The sequence below is a fragment of the Arachis hypogaea genome, chromosome 15 (assembly GCF_003086295.3).
Source record: "Arachis hypogaea cultivar Tifrunner chromosome 15, arahy.Tifrunner.gnm2.J5K5, whole genome shotgun sequence".
NCBI lineage: Eukaryota > Viridiplantae > Streptophyta > Magnoliopsida > Fabales > Fabaceae > Arachis > Arachis hypogaea.
In genome coordinates, this window is record NC_092050.1 from 34402873 (window position 1) to 34419815 (window position 16943).

Consider the following 16943-nt stretch of genomic DNA (forward strand, 5'->3'; position numbering starts at 1 on the left):
TTGATTATTTTGGGGAAGGTTGGCATAGTGTGTGGTGGTTGATATCTTGCTTGAGGTTGGGAATGTAATTGTTGATTGGTTTGTGAATGGGTGGATTTTGTGGTTGATATGATTGGTAGTGAGTTTGGGGTGTTTGATAATAAGGTTGTTGGCCTTGAGTAGGTTGATGATAATAAGCTTGTTGGTTGGAGTAAGGTTGAGCTTGAGAAGGTTGATTCCACCTTTGATTTGAGTTGTCTCTCCAACCTTGACCTTGGTTTCCACCATAGTGGTAAGACCCTTGATTGCCTTGATTAAAATTCGACCTTTGTAGATGAGAATTTGCCACCACCAATGTGTTGTCCTCTTGGATTTGAGGACACTCATCGGTATAGTGACCATTGCAAGCACAAATACCACAAGATCTAGAGGGCCCCTCAATCCTAGGAGGTTGAGGTGGAGCTAGCAACATTTGTGAAATTTGTTGACCTTGAGTAATTTATCTTAGCAAGACCATCATTTCACCAAGTGTCTTAGTCAAGATAGCATCACCAGAAGGTGAGACTTCACTTATGGCCTTTGGTTGGGTATTCCTTGTCCTTAGATGTTGAGTTGAATCCGCTAAATTCGCAATGACCTTCCAAGCCTCCTCTGTGGTTTTGTTCTTAGTGAGAAATCCTCCACTTGAGGCATCAATGAGGAGCTTGTTTTGAGGGACTAAACCTTGGCAAAAATAGCTTATGAGCATCAATTCACCAATGAAGTGATGAGGACAAGATTTCAAGAACTTCTTGAACCTTTCCCAACATTCATAAAGGGTTTCTCCATCTTATTGCATGATGCATGAGATTTCTTTCCTTAAACGATCCATCTTTTGAGGTGGGAAAAACATTTCAAGAAACTCCTTGCGTAACAAATCCCAATTAGTGATCACCTCCTTAGATTGGGTGTAAAACCACTCTTTCGCCTTTCCCTCCAAAGAGAAATGGAAAGCCAAAACTATGATGGCCATCTCATCTGAGCCATGCCTTCTTGCAGTAGAGCACACAACTTGAAAATCTTTTAAGTTCTTGAGGGGGTCTTCACCCAGTAACCCATGATATTTCGAAAGCAAGTTGATCATACCCGTCTTAAGCTCAAAGTTGTTATTTAAATCTGGATATCGAACTTGTACTGGTTGCAAAGTGATGTCCGGGGCTCCGACCTTGATAAACCACTATTTTATGGTTTATCTTGTACTCAATTGAGTGGTTTTTATTAACTCTTTACCCACTTATTCATACTATTTGCATGGTTTTATATTTCCTTCCTAATTATGTGTTTTGATTGAAAACATGCTTCTTTGATCTTATATTTGCTTATTATTAATCCTCTCTTATTACCATTAGATGCCTTGATATGTGTGTTAAGTGTTTTCAGATATTATAAGGCAAGAATGGCTTGGAGGATGGAAAGGAAGCATGCAAAAGTGGAAGGAATACACGAAGTTGGAGAAATTGCTAAGCTGTCCAGCCTGACCTCTTCGCACTCAAACGGCTATAACTTTAGCTACCGAAATCCAAATGACGCGATTCTAGTTGCGTTGGAAAGCTAACGTCCGGGGCTTCGATTTGATATATAATATGATATAGTTTCCCTAATGCTAGGCAACGCGACTGCGTGATCTATGGGCCGCATCGCAGTGACGAAAAAAACCAGCGTAGCAAAATTCGAAACCAGCGAATTCTGGACTGTTTTCGACCTAGTTCGCGGCCCAGAAAACACAGATTAGAGGCTATAAAGTGAGGGATTGTATCCATTCATAAGAGGCTCTCATAATTCACTTCTCATGATTTAGATTAGTTTTGAGAGAGGTTCTCTCCTCTCTCTCTTTTAGGATTTAGGACTTCTCCTAGTTTTAGGAGTAACTCTCAATCCCAGGTTCTTTATTTTTATTTTTCCAATTGGCTTATGAAATTTTTCATGTTAGATTTTACTACTTTGAATGTATTTTATTTGAGGTATTCCAGATATTTGTGATTTATATTTTAGCTTTTTACATTTTTGGTTTTGGTTAAGAAATCAGTAACTCAGAAGTTATCCAACTCAACAGCATAATTGATAACTGTTATCTTTGCTAATTGAACTGAGCTTCAATAATCCCAACCTTTTCTTAGGAAATAAATAGGATTCAAAGATCAAACTAATTAGTCCCTTGACTTACCTTTACTTTAGTAAAGGTTGACTAAGTGGAATTGAGATTCAACTTTCATTGTTGTTGATAAGAATAACTAAGTCTGGACTTCCAATTTCTCATACCTTGCCAAAAGTTTGCTTTACAGTTATTTATTTATTTTTATTGCTTTGAAAATATACCTGTGCCCATTGCCCAAACTCCAAATTTCTCCAATTTACAAACTCATAACCAATAATAAGAACATACCTCCCTGCAATTCCTTGAGAAGACGACCCGAGGTTTAAATACTCGGTTATCAATTTTAAAAGGGGTTTGTTACTTGTGACAACCAAAACGTTTGTACGAAGGGATTTTTGTCGGTTTAGAGACTATATCTACAACGCGACTGTTTTTATGAACTTCTTTACTGGAAAAAATCCTAACGTCAGGCCTCCTTGAGACTGATTCTTCGAGGTGGCACCGCCATATTGTTGTCACCTAATTCACTTATAGAAATTTCAGCACTTCCAACAGAAGAATACAAGGTTCTCTCATTTAATGAAGAATAAGAATCACGGTTAGAAAGTGATTGTGAATCGGGTTGCTCTTCAAGAGAATCCGATTCACTATGCACAAATGCTAACCGACGCCGAGCTTGCCTAAGATGAGTTAAAGTTCTTTCTATTTTAGGGTTAAAAGGGGCTAAGCTCGGGTATGAAGCAACCGTGTCATTCAACTGAGGAATCAATAAAATCATGCAATCATCAAAAGCAAAACAAGAGTAAGGAAGTAAACAAAAATGATCTAATAGTAAATAACTACCAAAACTATCTAGATAAAAGTGTTAATTACCAATTAGTGTCAAGTGACAAACAAAAATCAAGTATTCACACTATTCACATATTCACAACAACCAAAATCATAGCACTCATCGCACTAGATTCCCCAGCAACGGTGCCAAAAACTTGGTAGAGAGAATTATGCCAATTCAGAATTTAGACAAAACGATTCCATTGGTAGCATAGTCCAAACCGGCAATGTATCCTCTCAATAAAATTTTGAATTAAAGAATGTCACAATTTAAAACCAATTTAATCCGGGAGTAGAATCCAGGGTCGTTCTCCCTAGGAACTAATGACCACAAATGCACAATTTTGGTTGTGAAAATCGAGGCGGTTTTCTATAAAGAAGCAAACAATCAAGAAAAAAAGAACGATCAAAATTTCAATTAATAAACTAATAAAGGAATTAAAGAACTATCTATTTAATATGGACAAGTAATCCTTTAAAATGATGGAAATGTAGTTCAAAACAAAAATGGAACCGTTGACTTGGGATGAGTTAGGAAATCCTTTCCTTGTTACAACCACAACTATGATAATTATGATGGATTAGTCTCACTTAATTAACCCTTAACATCGAAGAGCAAGTCAAGTGAGCATAGCTGTTCTTAATCCACAAATCCTAACTAACTTACTAATTACCTTAGTAAAAAGCTAGCAATAGTAGAAACAAGAACAATCAACAATCCACGAATCATCACTAAATGTTAGACATTACAACTCTAGTATCCCATATGCTCATTTCTCCCAAGCCAAGGAGTGGAATTTTATCCCATAATCAAAATTGACATTTCCACAAACACTTGGTAGGAATACTTATAAAACATGGCAAAATTGGGAAAATGGTAAAAACTATGAACTACAAATGATCAAAATCAACACTAGTAACTCAAACAAACATATAACCAAAAATCATCAAGTTCGTCAACTAGAATTCAAAGATGAAAAACTATGTATATATTAATAAAATGTCTTTAACTATAAGAAAGTGTAGCTCAAGTGTAGTAATTAGAGAGAAATTAAGAGATACTTACAATGGAGGCAAGAAAAAATCTAAGATCAAAAATGGAAATAGCACTTTGCAAGATAAACCTTAATGCAAACCCTAGGAAAGTTGCGAGAAAACTAAGAGAAAAAAACAAAAACCTAAAGCCTCCTAAAACTATCTAATACTACTACTAATGACATGCTATGTTTTCTCAAGTGTTGACCCCTCCATATGAGCTCTAGGCCATCAGATTTGGGCCTCCAAAGCCTCCAATTTGCGAGCCACGTGACCTTTTAATGAAGTCACGCACTGGCAGTTGTGCATACATATAGATGTGTGTGTACGCACTGATAAACCCATATTTTATGATATATTTTGTGCTTAATCTGAGTGATTTATTCAATCCTTCACCCACTTATTCATATTAATTGCATGGTTTTACTTTCCCTTCCTTATTATGTGATGTATGTGACAAACATGTTTCCTATGCTTAAAAATAATTATTTTGATTACCCTTTATTTCCATTCGATGCCGTGATTCGTGTGTTGAGTAGTTTCAGATCTTCTAAGGCAGGAATGACTTAAAGGATGGAAAGGAAACATACAAAATGGAAGGAAAGCACAAAACAGAGTTTTTGAAGAAACTGGCAGCCACGCGATCGCATGGGCGACGCGGCCCATGCCAAAGCGGAAAGGCATTGACGCGGCCGCATGACTGACGCGACCACGTGACAAGGAAAACTCTGAATGATGCGATCGCGTGACCCACGCGGACGCGTGACAGAGGCCACGCACCAGAAATTACAGAAAACACTCATAGCGAATTTTGAAGCCCTTTTTGGCCCAAATCCAAGTCCAGAAGGCATAGACCAGAGGTTATGATGTGGGGGAATGCATCCATTCAAGGAGAGTCTCCAATTAGTTAGTTTTCCATGATTTAGATTCAGTTTTGAGAGGGAGATTCTCTCCTCTCTCTTTAGGATTAGGATTTAGATTTAGGATTTTATGCGCTTTCAAGATTATCTCTTTTTATCAGGTTCAATATTCCTTTTTATTATTTTCCTAATTTTATTTATGAATTCTTCTATGTTACAGATTACTCTTTGAATTAATGTTATTTGAGGTATTTCAGTTTATTATTGCTTTCTTTTGTTTACATTATTGTTATTCCCATCTGAAGACATTTTTATTCCAGTGGATTTACTTTTCTCCTTTTGGTCTTGGTTAAGAAATCAGTAACTCAGGAGTTATCAAACTCAAGCATGATTGATAATTGTTATCTTTGCTAATTGAACTGAACTTCTATAATCCCAATCTTTCCTTAGGGATTAACTAGGATTCGAAGATCAAACTAATTAGTCACTTGACCTTTCTTTACTTTAAGTAAAGACTAATTGAGTGGAATTAAGATTCAATTTTCATCATCATTGATAAGGATAACTAGGATAGGACTTCTAATTTCTCATACCTTGCCAAAAGTGTGTTTTACAGTTATTTATTTAAATTACAGTCTTTTACTTATTTTAAATTGCAATTTAAATTACTTGTTCTTTATCTTCAAATCCTCGATTTACAATCTCCATAACCAATAATAAGAGCATACTTCCCTGCAGTTCCTTGAGAAGACGACCCGAGGTTTAAAAACTCGGTTATCAATTTTAAAGGGGTTTGTTACTTATGACAACCAAAACTTTTGTAAGAAAGGTTGATTGCTTGTTTTAGAAACTATACTTGCAACGAGAGTTTACTATAACTTCTAAACCATCAATCTTCAGTTCTTTCAAAATGGCGTCGTTGCCGGGGAATTGCAATCGTGTGCCTTATTATTGGTTATTGTAAATATTTTTCTTTTACATGTTTATTTGTTTTTATTTTCTTCTTTTATCTTCATTAGCTACTATGAATTCTCACCCCTCTCGCTTTGAGTTTGGTTCTAATATTGTTGAAAGGAATGAAAGTTATAACAGGAACATGCATCAAGGTCAGAGCAATCAAAGATGGATGGAGCCAAGAGGATCTGATCAACCCTTTTGGCAGCAACACCCTCCAAGATATCATGGACAAAGACCATTCTACAATGCATACCAAGGCAATGGACATGGTGGACAACCTCGTAGTTACCAACAAGCCCCACCTTATGCTTATAGGCCATCCTCTCAACACAACCTTGAACCACCACACCCACAAGCTCCTTTTCACCATTCGCCACCATATAATCCTCATTTACCCCGATTCCAATCCAATTACTCCCAAACACCACCACTTCCCAATGTACCACGTCCAAATCCATCACCCCGAGAATCAGAAGTTCGCCTCAAGGGAACAGTAGATCAACTTCAAACAACCCTTCATCAACTGGAGCAAGCAATAAGTCAATTATCTTCTAGACGTTCGAACATTCAAGGGCCTCCCAGAGCCCTATGTGGGCAATCTAATGAAAAGCGTAGCATGAAGGAGATATTAGAAACTCCAGTGGACAAGACAAAGCATGACTTCATACTAGAACAAGCAGATGAAGCTGTCATTATACAAGAAGAAGAGTTGGTTGAAGACTTAGGAGACGCTGAACTTCCATGGGAACCCAGAGTTATGGAGAATTCTGTCAAGGCCGTTACAATTGATGCTAAAGAGAATAGTGTACAACCCCCAAAGCAAGTCTCTTATGAAGAATTAGATGGAATGACCCAAGAAGTAAATTCTCTTGATGATGATAGTCACAAGTCCAGTTCTTCTAGTAATGAACTTGCATCCGCGAGTGAATTCTCTGAGATCGAAGAATCTTCCCCAAGCGAGTATGAAGATGATACAGAGGTAGATTTTTCCCAACCTCCCGTTTATGACTTGAGTGACGAGGAAGACATAGAAGGCTTTGATCAGGACATGAATACATTTGAAGAATCTTGCAAAGAAGTGAAGAATTTCACAGAAGAGCACAAGGGAGTAAAACTCACAGAACCACTGGAACCACCTATCCCAAGGCCATTACCACCCAATACAAGCTTCAAGTGGGTACAATCCTTAACATTTAGCTTTATTTTTCCACTTGAATATGGTTTGCTTGAAACAGATGGCCAGCTTAGAGCTCTCTGCGGCTTTAAGAGTAAAAGAGAAATGGCTCGTACTCAGAGATGGTGCATAAGGTTCAATAAGGTTCCACGCTTCGACTCGAAGTGTGCGGATTGGTATCATGATCTATCAAATGGATCTTGGAAAACGTTTGGTAATTCTGGTGAGAATCTAATTTCTAAACCGCCCGGATGGAAAAATATAGATCAAGACGAAGGCGGATTTAAAAGCGAAGTTTAGGATCCTGGAATCTATTCTGACACTCGTCACCCTGGGAGCCTGAGAATCTATTTGAAGCTGCTTAGAAGCTTTATATGCCTAGTTTGGGACCCCGGAGGCTATTGGCATTCCAAGCGTTGGTGGAGATTTCTGGATGAATTTAAGCACAAGCCACCATAACAGGAAGCTCATCCAATGTCCAACTTAAGGACTTTAACTAAAAGTGCTAGGTGGGAGACAACCCACCATGGTATGATCGTTCCTTTTTTCAATTTTAATTTTATTCCGTTTTGTTTATTTTTTAGTTTTATTTTATTTTACTTCATTGAACCTGGAATCATGCATAACATTCATATTAGCATTGCATTATGCATTTTGCACAAAAAAAAAGAGGGTGTGCGACGCGACCGCATCATTCATGCGATCACGTCAAGTTGCAAAAAATACTTCCCACGTGACCGCATCATTCACGCGGCCGCGTGATCTAGAGGTCGGTGTAAACATCCAACGACCAGAAAGTTAGGCTGAAATTGTGCGGCCATTGTGTGTTTTGCACAAAATGCCCACGCGATCGCGTCCCTGACGCGATCGCGTCACTTGCACAACATCAATCCCACGCGACAGCGTAAGCAACGCGATCGCGTCGCATGGATTGCACAACACCCCAAAAGGAGACAGAGAGTTGCACTGAAATGACGCTGGAATCGTGCGTTTCACACAATTTCCAGCGACGTGATCGCATGCCCCAGGCAATCGCGTCATTCGCTCCCTAATCCATTCCTTGCGATCGCGTGTCCCATGCGATCGCGTCAACCACCATTTCAGCCCAACCACACGACCGTGTGCCCCACGCGATCGCGTGGATTCAAATTTATAACCCCCCAGTCACGCGAACCCTACCATTCGCGGCCCCCCTCCCCCCAAACCCTTCTCCTTCCTCTCTTCTTCTCCAACCACCCAACCACCACCCAGCCACCATCACTGACCGCCGCCACCCCGCCGACCACCCAGACCCTGTCGCCACGCCACCCCTTTCCTCCTTCCCCTTCTTTTTTCTTCTTCCTTCTCCTTCCTCCCTCCACCGCCACTGCCCCCCTCCGCGATCACCACCCCACCGCGCTGCCGTCACTGCCGCGCCCCCATCCGCCACCCAAGCCCCCCTTCCCTTATTTCCTTCTCTCTCTCCCCCTACCCCCATTGCCCTTCCCGAAGCCTCTGCCTCCAAACAGCAACCGCCGCCACCACCGCCACTATCCCCCAGCCACCTCTCTGCCCCACTCTCCTTAATTCGCCTACCAGGTTCTGACGAACGCCACCCTTCTATCCATTTGTAGTTAATTCATATTTTTCTATTTATGTTCATATTTAGGCTAGTTAGTTATGCATGTTGTAGTGGATTTTAGGTTGTTAGGTAGCCTAGGATGTGGTTAGTGGATTTAGGCCTGTTTAATTGCGCTGTTCGTGTTTCTTGTTTTACAATTTTCGCAATTCTGCTGTTGCTATATGTTAATAATGTTCATATGTTGTTCTTCAAGTTCATTCTTGTTCATACTCTTTAATTGCAATCTGTTTTCATTCATATGAACTATTCTGATTGCTGTTTATTTTCCGGGACAATCCAATTTCAGCCGGAATGCTGCCCAAATTTTTATAAAATGTTTTTGACTTTCATTCATGTTTTGGTTTTGGCTATTTAAACTTTGCTTTACTCTGCTTTTACCAAACCAATTCATGAATGCCAGGGCAAGCTTTCTTATTCTTTTTGATTTCCTAGTTCTTAATCTGTATTTTTGATGTTTAGATTCCAATTTTTGCTATTTCTATATCTATCTGAATCATCATCAACTTAATTTCCTTGTTTGGATATGAGTTACCTATAGCTTCTATTTGTGAATGCCTGTTACTTGGAATATGATCATTATGCCACTTACTTTACCCACTTTTTACTAACTCACTAATTTTAACTTCCTAAACTATTTTTCGTTTCTAACCAAACCTAACCTTTCAAAACATTTCTTCTCGTTTTTCACTTTCTTTTAACTTCTAACCAAGGCATGATGATACTTTTTCTAATTAACTTGAACTGAAGTACATTTTGGATTGTGACATTTTTATTCTCAGTATTCTAACTCTTGTACAATCCTTAATGCAAATTTGCTTAACTCAATCTCCTATTCTATTGCTCCTTTGCCACTTTGTGTTTCTTTTGATTATTTGCCTATTTTGTTTTCCTTTTTTTTTATATCCTGGTTTTCTGTCTTTCAGGATGTCTGCCAGCCAAAGAAAAGGAAAAGCAAAGGATACTACTGGCAAACGTAAAAGAGGAGAATCCGCTATGTCCATCATTGATATCATACACGATGACTCCTGGCGGGAGAAAAACTTTACCCCGCAGGAGAAGGCCGACCAGCTACTCCCTGCTACTGATCCAGTAAAGTTTGCAAACCGATTCTGTGAGCTGAAGTATCCGGTGTTTGCAACCTCCAGGAACCTGTACCTGGAGAGGACTCTGAAGATCCCAAAAGAACTCCAGCAATACACCTCTGATAAGATCAAACAAAGAGGCTGGTTCTTCCTGGAAAGAAACCTGACTGAGGTCAATGCATCTTGGGCATGAGAATTCTACTCCAATTACTTCAAGACTTCCCTAGATGCAGTGAACCTAAGAAGGAAGCAGATTCTGGTCACTGAAGAGGCCATAGAGGATGTTCTGAAACTTTTGCCTAAATCTGATCAGCTGGATAGTTATCAAAAAGCTGAGGAGGATATGCGCTTCATGAAGTTTGATTGGGATGTAGTCAAGGCCAGGATAGCCCTTGACCCGACCGTTCCATGGATCATGGGTCAGAACACCACCATGCCAAAGGGAATCAAGCGGATTTACTTAAATGATGAGGCTCAGCTATGGCACCAGATCCTGAGCAATTTTGTCATGCCGAGTACCCATGAGACAGAGATCCCTGCCGCTATGATCACCCTCCTATGGTGTGTGATGGAGGGTAAGGACCTGTACCTGCCACGCTTCATCCGGTACTATATGGCCAGGGTCCACGTCCGAGGCACTCTTCCCTTTCCTTATCTGATTACACAGCTAGGCCGTCGAGCTGACGTGCCTTGGGAGGATGCTGATGAGAAGCCACCTGCTGCAGAATGCAAGAAGATTATCCCTCACAGCAGGAACTTTCTGGCTTTGGGCTACAGACCTCTATTCCTCACTGCTACTGCTGAGACAGCCACACCATCTGCCGGCCCCTCTTCTTCCACAGCTACCCCTGCTACCACCACTGCACCTCCACCTGCCTCAGAGCCCATCTATCACCTAGTGCACTGCCTATTTCGACGGCTTGACCAGATGGAGCGTCGCAACAAGCAACGCTATGAGCACCTGAAGCTGATGATACGATCTGGCGACATTCCCTCCGAGCCTGACACACCATCTGAGGCATTTGAGGAGGAGACGGATGATCACGAGGCAGAAACCCATCCACAGAGCGAGGCTGCACAGGCAGGCACAGAGCAGGCTGCATCACATCAGAAGGCTTCGCCTCAAATTCAGGCTGTAGACCCAGAGATCCCTATCCAGTCAGCACCTCCTCTGCAGCAGGCAGATCTTCAGACCACCACCACAGAGACTCCAGCTACCCACCCTTCCAGTGATGACACCCCTCCACACCCTGCTTGAGTGAGCATCAGGGATGATGCTTCATTTTAAGTGTGGAGAGGTCGCCATCTCTGGCGTATTCTTTTGGTGACCACTACAGACTCTTTCATTTTATTTTGCTATTTTTCTGTATTTTTTTCTTTATTTTTATTTTTATTTTCCCAGTACTTATACATTGCTATTTTCATGTATGTATACTCTATTTTCTGCATTTCGTATTTTCAGTTCATATTTTAGCCATTTAGTTTAGTAGCAATTCTAACTTATTAGTTATAGAAATTGTGGATTAATTAGTATAGTTTACCCTTTTTAGCATAAGATAGCTTAGTTTAATTTGAAAATATAAAAAGGAAGTAAACTAGAGACTTGAACATAATAGAAACAACCCACACCTTGTATATATAGCATTATATGTTAGTTAGTTAACAACATTTCATCAAGGAGAAACACAAACTTTAAAGCCATTCAAAATAAATTTTACATTGAGAATAATGGGAACTTTTAATTTTACTTGCATGACATACATAATTGATATATGATTTCTGAGTTAGAGAACACACAGCCTGTGAGTTTTGAGCTTAATTGTATGGTTACATTCAAACCATAATTTTTATTCCTGTGTGTTCCACCCTTCTTTTTTTTTTTATTCTGATGTTCTTTACTTTGTTTTAATCTATATGTCCGATTATAGAATAGAAATACATACCAAGAGAGTGATTGAGGCCATTGTTTAATTTTAGCTCACTTATCCCAAATTAGCCTACCCTTTACATCACCCTTGTTAGCCCCCTTGAGCCTTTAAATCCCCTCTTATTCTATAAGCCACAATACTAGCTTTAAGCAGAAAAACAAAATAAAAATCCCAAGTTGGATCCTTGGTTAGCTTAAGATAGAAAGAGTGTAATTGTTTAAGTGTGGAAAACCTATTGGAAACATGGATGATAAAAACAAAAGGTAAAAAAGTTGAAAAGAATAAAATTATTCAAATAAAAATTTTGGGAAGCATGCTCATGTAAAATCAAATAATTGAATTACCATGTGCAATAAAAAAATGTTATTTTTCAGTATTGGAATAAAGGGGATACAAAAGGATTCCCCAAATGTAAAATAAATGCACATGGGACAAAAGTTAAAGTATGAGCATATAACATCAAAAGTGGGAAAAAGTGGGAACATAGGTAAAGAAATTTTGCTTTACAAAGTATGTATGTTAGGTGAGATCTTAGACTAATCAAGGATTCGCTTAATTAGCTCACTTAGCCTTATACATATACCTTTACCTTTACCTTGGCCCCATTACAACCTTAATTAAAGACCTCATGACTTTTGTATGCCTATATTCTATAATTGTTGATTGGTTAGATGAAGAACAAAGTTATAGAAAGGAAAGATAAAAAGAAGAATAGAGTGATTAACCCAATAAACACTGAGTGACTAGAGAGTAAACACAAAATCCAGTGAGGGTTCAATAGCTCATTAACATATATCTCTGCTTGAATTATTAATTGTCTTGCAAGTTTATAAAATATTTTTCTCTCCCATCTCAACTGTAAAAGTGCTTTATCATTATCTAAGGTTTATATATATATATATATATGACTCCTTGAGAATGTGAATTAATTCAACTACATGTAAGCTTTATATACAAGTGAATAAAAATTAAGAATTGCGTGATTCATGTAGGTAGTTGCATTTAGAGTAGATAGCATTGCATGAGATTCCACCACTTTAACCTTAACTTACTCTTTATCTTGGACTTAGCATGAGGACATGCTATTGTTTAAGTGTGGGGAGGTTGATAAACCCATATTTTATGATATATTTTATGCTTAATCTGAGTAATTTATTCAATCCTTCACCCACTTATTCATATTAATTGCATGATTTTACTTTCCCTTCCTTATTATGTGATGTATGTGAAAAACATGTTTCCTATGCTTAAAAATAATTATTTTGATTACCCTTTATTTCCATTCGATGTCGTGATTCATGTGTTGAGTAGTTTCAGATCTTCTAAGGCAGGAATGACTTAAAGGATGGAAAGAAAACATACAAAAATGGAAGAAAAGCACAAAACAGAGTTTTTGAAGAAACTGGCAGCCACGTGATCGCATGGGCGACACGGCCGTAGGACTGACGCGACCACGTGACAGAGGCCACGCACCAGAAATTGCAGAAAACGCTCATAGGGAATTCTGAAGCCCTTTTTGGCCCAAATCCAAGTCCAGAAGGCATAGACCAGAGGTTATGAAGTGGGGGAATGCATCCATTCAAGGAGAATCTCCAAATAGTTAGTTTTCCATGATTTAGATTTAGTTTTCTCTCCTCTCTCTTTAGGATTAGGATTTAGATTTAGGATTTTATGCGCTTTCAGGATTATCTCTTTTTATCAGGTTCAATATTCCTTTTTATTATTTTCCCAATTTTATTTATGAATTCTTCTATGTTACAGATTACTCTTTAAATTAATGTTATTTGAGGTATTTCAGTTTATTATTGCTTTCTTTTATTTACATTATTGTTATTCCCATCTGAAGACATTTTTATTCCAGCAGATTTACTTTTCTCCTTTTGGTCTTGGTTAAGAAATCAGTAACTCAGGAGTTATCAAACTCAAGCATGATTGATAATTGTTATCTTTGCTAATTGAACTGAACTTCTATAATCCCAATCTTTACTTAGGGATTAACTAGGATTCGAAGATCAAACTAATTAGTCACTTGACCTTTCTTTACTTTAAGTAAAGACTAATTGAGTGGAATTAAGATTCAATTTTCATCATCATTGATAAGGATAACTAGGATAGGACTTCTAATTTCTCATACCTTGCCAAAAGTGTGTTTTACAGTTATTTATTTAAATTACAGTCTTTTACTTATTTTAAATTGCAATTTAAATTACTTGTTCTTTATCTTCAAATCCTCGATTTACAATCTCCATAACCAATAATAAGAGCATACTTCCCTGCAGTTCCTTGAGAAGACGACCCGAGGTTTAAAAACTCGGTTATCAATTTTAAAGGGGTTTGTTACTTATGACAACCAAAACTTTTGTAAGAAAGGTTGATTGCTTGTTTTAGAAACTATACTTGCAACGAGAGTTTACTATAACTTCTAAACCATCAATCTTCAGTTCTTTCAAAATGGCGTCGTTGCCGGGGAATTGCAATCGTGTGCCTTATTATTGGTTATTGTAAATATTTTTCTTTTACATGTTTATTTGTTTTTATTTTCTTCTTTTATCTTCATTAGCTACTATGAATTCTCACCCCTCTCGCTTTGAGTTTGGTTCTAATATTGTTGAAAGGAATGAAAGTTATAACAGGAACATGCATCAAGGTCAGAGCAATCAAAGATGGATGGAGCCAAGAGGATCTGATCAACCCTTTTGGCAGCAACACCCTCCAAGATATCATGGACAAAGACCATTCTACAATGCATACCAAGGCAATGGACATGGTGGACAACCTCGTAGTTACCAACAAGCCCCACCTTATGCTTATAGGCCATCCTCTCAACACAACCTTGAACCACCACACCCACAAGCTCCTTTTCACCATTCGCCACCATATAATCCTCATTTACCCCGATTCCAATCCAATTACTCCCAAACACCACCACTTCCCAATGTACCACGTCCAAATCCATCACCCCGAGAATCAGAAGTTCGCCTCAAGGGAACAGTAGATCAACTTCAAACAACCCTTCATCAACTGGAGCAAGCAATAAGTCAATTATCTTCTAGACGTTCGAACATTCAAGGGCCTCCCAGAGCCCTATGTGGGCAATCTAATGAAAAGCGTAGCATGAAGGAGATATTAGAAACTCCAGTGGACAAGACAAAGCATGACTTCATACTAGAACAAGCAGATGAAGCTGTCATTATACAAGAAGAAGAGTTGGTTGAAGACTTAGGAGACGCTGAACTTCCATGGGAACCCAGAGTTATGGAGAATTCTGTCAAGGCCGTTACAATTGATGCTAAAGAGAATAGTGTACAACCCCCAAAGCAAGTCTCTTATGAAGAATTAGATGGAATGACCCAAGAAGTAAATTCTCTTGATGATGATAGTCACAAGTCCAGTTCTTCTAGTAATGAACTTGCATCCGCGAGTGAATTCTCTGAGATCGAAGAATCTTCCCCAAGCGAGTATGAAGATGATACAGAGGTAGATTTTTCCCAACCTCCCGTTTATGACTTGAGTGACGAGGAAGACATAGAAGGCTTTGATCAGGACATGAATACATTTGAAGAATCTTGCAAAGAAGTGAAGAATTTCACAGAAGAGCACAAGGGAGTAAAACTCACAGAACCACTGGAACCACCTATCCCAAGGCCATTACCACCCAATACAAGCTTCAAGTGGGTACAATCCTTAACATTTAGCTTTATTTTTCCACTTGAATATGGTTTGCTTGAAACAGATGGCCAGCTTAGAGCTCTCTGCGGCTTTAAGAGTAAAAGAGAAATGGCTCGTACTCAGAGATGGTGCATAAGGTTCAATAAGGTTCCACGCTTCGACTCGAAGTGTGCGGATTGGTATCATGATCTATCAAATGGATCTTGGAAAACGTTTGGTAATTCTGGTGAGAATCTAATTTCTAAACCGCCCGGATGGAAAAATATAGATCAAGACGAAGGCGGATTTAAAAGCGAAGTTTAGGATCCTGGAATCTATTCTGACACTCGTCACCCTGGGAGCCTGAGAATCTATTTGAAGCTGCTTAGAAGCTTTATATGCCTAGTTTGGGACCCCGGAGGCTATTGGCATTCCAAGCGTTGGTGGAGATTTCTGGATGAATTTAAGCACAAGCCACCATAACAGGAAGCTCATCCAATGTCCAACTTAAGGACTTTAACTAAAAGTGCTAGGTGGGAGACAACCCACCATGGTATGATCGTTCCTTTTTTCAATTTTAATTTTATTCCGTTTTGTTTATTTTTTAGTTTTATTTTATTTTACTTCATTGAACCTGGAATCATGCATAACATTCATATTAGCATTGCATTATGCATTTTGCACAAAAAAAAAGAGGGTGTGCGACGCGACCGCATCATTCATGCGATCACGTCAAGTTGCAAAAAATACTTCCCACGTGACCGCATCATTCACGCGGCCGCGTGATCTAGAGGTCGGTGTAAACATCCAACGACCAGAAAGTTAGGCTGAAATTGTGCGGCCATTGTGTGTTTTGCACAAAATGCCCACGCGATCGCGTCCCTGACGCGATCGCGTCACTTGCACAACATCAATCCCACGCGACAGCGTAAGCAACGCGATCGCGTCGCATGGATTGCACAACACCCCAAAAGGAGACAGAGAGTTGCGCTGAAATGACGCTGGAATCGTGCGTTTCACACAATTTCCAGCGACGTGATCGCATGCCCCAGGCAATCGCGTCATTCGCTCCCTAATCCATTCCTTGCGATCGCGTGTCCCATGCGATCGCGTCAACCACCATTTCAGCCCAACCACACGACCGTGTGCCCCACGCGATCGCGTGGATTCAAATTTATAACCCCCCAGTCACGCGAACCCTACCATTCGCGGCCCCCCTCCCCCCAAACCCTTCTCCTTCCTCTCTTCTTCTCCAACCACCCAACCACCACCCAGCCACCATCACTGACCGCCGCCACCCCGCCGACCACCCAGACCCTGTCGCCACGCCACCCCTTTCCTCCTTCCCCTTCTTTTTTCTTCTTCCTTCTCCTTCCTCCCTCCACCGCCACTGCCCCCCTCCGCGATCACCACCCCACCGCGCTGCCGTCACTGCCGCGCCCCCATCCGCCACCCAAGCCCCCCTTCCCTTATTTCCTTCTCTCTCTCCCCCTACCCCCATTGCCCTTCCCGAAGCCTCTGCCTCCAAACAGCAACCGCCGCCACCACCGCCACTATCCCCCAGCCACCTCTCTGCCCCACTCTCCTTAATTCGCCTACCAGGTTCTGACGAACGCCACCCTTCTATCCATTTGTAGTTAATTCATATTTTTCTATTTATGTTCATATTTAGGCTAGTTAGTTATGCATGTTGT

At 39.8% G+C, this 16943-nt stretch overlaps 1 non-coding gene across 1 annotated transcript; it reads left to right on the forward strand.

The window, feature by feature from the left end:
* The first annotated feature begins 735 nt into the window (after positions 1-735).
* LOC112753878 (small nucleolar RNA R71) lies at positions 736-844 on the forward strand. The gene has a single exon (XR_003178241.1). It is a non-coding gene; the product is annotated as a small nucleolar RNA R71 (small nucleolar RNA).
* The last annotated feature ends 16099 nt before the right edge of the window (positions 845-16943 follow it).